The following is a 2489-nucleotide window of genomic DNA, read 5'->3' as shown; positions in this document are numbered from 1 at the left end:
TTGGTACAAATCAGACTTTCCAAGATAGATTAGAAGCAAAGATGGGTGTGTACTGGAACAGGCAAAAGCCTTTCTAGTGATCTTGGCAGGTTTTCCCTAATTCCTCTTTTGAGCATCCACCGCTCTTGCTCTCTTTTTGGTCATTCCTATCAAATCCAGTTCTGAATGCATCAGCCTTTCCTCACATATTGTCTTTGTCTCTGACTTATTTTCCTTGCATTTTCTTCCCATCCCCAATCCTCTTTAGAGCTGTAAAAGGAACAACTCAGTGTGCAGATTAATAATCTCTCTTCTTTTCGGGTCTCACCATCCTCATCTCAGGCCAGCACTACCCATCAGGGGAGTTTCCTTTCTTGTCTGACAACATGCACCCATTGTGTTGCACAGTGTTAGTACAGAAAGTGTGTTCTAGGAGAGTCCTCCATGGGAGGAGGACTCATACCCTGTCATGGAAAGAGAGTAAAATAGCAGAACAAATAGATGTCAGTTTATAGGAAAAAAATTACTCCAACAAACTTAAAATTTCAACTCTTAAATTGCATTAAATTCTGAAGTTCTTTCTCCTTGGGAAAAAAGGAAGAAGAGACTACTTTTAAAAGTCCTTTTTAGATTGTCTCCGCTGCTTTGGAGGATTCCCACCAGGTCTTTAAAGTGCCTCTGCTGAAACCATGACCAGATGGGCTAGAGTGACTATCTCAAATAGTAAGAGACCCTTGTCTGGGACATCATGGGAGGACATGAAGAAGGGATCTGCAGAGAGCTCAGACCGAAATCTTCCAAAGCATAAACAAGGTCAGTTTGGTAGGCTACCCCTTAAAAAGGATACCCCTCAAGCAAAACATAAAAAGAACAAAAAGAAAAACAGAGTACTTAAATGAGGATGTGAATAGATTCATGGAATACCTAAAACAGAATTTGCAGAGGCTTCACAATGGACAGTTGATAACAACAGACAGCCAGGAAGTCCGGGAAGAAGTTGCAGTGGCCTTAAAGAAAGACAACCGACAGGAAGAAAGACGATTAAAAAGACAAGCAGCAAAGAAAAATGCAATGGTATGTTTCCATTGTAGAAGACCTGGGCACAGAGTTGCCAATTGCCTGGCTGTACTGGAAAGTCAGGACATGGACACTGGCATGTGTTACCGCGCGGGTTCACAGAGCAGGAGATCACAAAGTGCAGAGCTAGCGTAAAGCCTGCTGTCAGTGAATTTCCTTTTGCAAAAATGTTTTGTCTGTGGAGAAATGGTGCACCTGTCCAGGTCCTGCCCTGATAATCCCAAAGGAGTATATGCTTACCGTGGCGGCTGTACACTCTGTGGCTCTGTGGAACATTTTAAGAAAGATTGCCCTGAAAATCAGGATTCAGATCGGATGGTCACAGTTGGTCGCTGGACACAGGGAATGAGCGCAAACTATGAAGAAGTTGTGAATCTGCCCAAAGCACAGAAACCGAAAACTAAAGTAGCCAAAGTTGTTCATTTTTAGTAAGAGTTGACATGTCGTTAACTACCACCTCGCTGTTACTTTCCGTAGTAGGCCTTTACAGGTTAGCACCCGATGCCTGTGAAGCAAGCCTATATTATAGACACCTCTGTGACCTTGATGGAGTTACATTGCTTGTATTCTGACTATCAAGGAGTACAGGGTGATTAATTGTACTCTCTAGACTCATGTGTGTGTGTGTGTGTGTGTGTGTGTGTGTGTGTGTGCGCGCGCACACACACACACACACACACACACACACACACACGCATTTGGAACAGATTCTATGATTTTATGTAGCTCAGGTTGGCTTCAAACTAGTAATCCTGCCTCAGCACCCTGAGTGCGGAAATTACAGGTATGTGCCCAAGAACATAATTAACACACAGAACTTAGACCTAACTGACTGTACACTTGGCTGACAGTCATCTCTGTAAATCTAAATTATGCATCAAAATTGATCACCTCTAAACAAAACACAAAGCTTCAAGTTTGTGAATAAGTAAAATTTTCTTATTCTTAATTCAGAGTATCAAGTTATTGTAATAAAAATTTATTTATATGTTGTCACAAAATCTGTAATTTTTAGTATGGAATAAACTATATAAGCTGTTAAAAAAACTTTTTAAAAAATCACTTGCCTAAAACTATAAGAAACAAACATAATTCACGAGCCACTTTGTCACAGAAACATTGAAATATCACTTTAAAGATCATGTGCTCAATAAAGTGTTGGCCTTATAATTCATACCACCAAAGACACTAGAATACAAGGAGGATACTAAGCGATTCATACAAGGTCCCTCACAGAAGGGGAAAGGAACAAGATCTCCTGAGCATTTTGGGAGTGGGCGGGGGGGGGGCAGTGAGTGGAGAGGGAGCTAGGAGAAAGAGAAGGGGAGGAGAGGAAAGCATGTGGGACTAGGAAGTTTAAGTCAGGGAAGGAATAGGAGAGAGAGAGAGAAAGAGAGAGAGAGATAACATAAAAGAGGGAGCCATTATAGGTT

General features: G+C 41.5%; 1 pseudogene; it reads left to right on the top strand.

The window, feature by feature from the left end:
* Positions 1-647: 647 nt before the first annotated feature.
* Positions 648-1485, top strand: LOC127237507 (zinc finger CCHC domain-containing protein 9-like; annotated as a pseudogene).
* The last annotated feature ends 1004 nt before the right edge of the window (positions 1486-2489 follow it).

Source organism: Phodopus roborovskii, unplaced genomic scaffold, assembly GCF_943737965.1.
Source record: "Phodopus roborovskii unplaced genomic scaffold, PHOROB, whole genome shotgun sequence".
NCBI lineage: Eukaryota > Metazoa > Chordata > Mammalia > Rodentia > Cricetidae > Phodopus > Phodopus roborovskii.
This window is presented reverse-complemented; position numbering and strand designations above follow the sequence as displayed.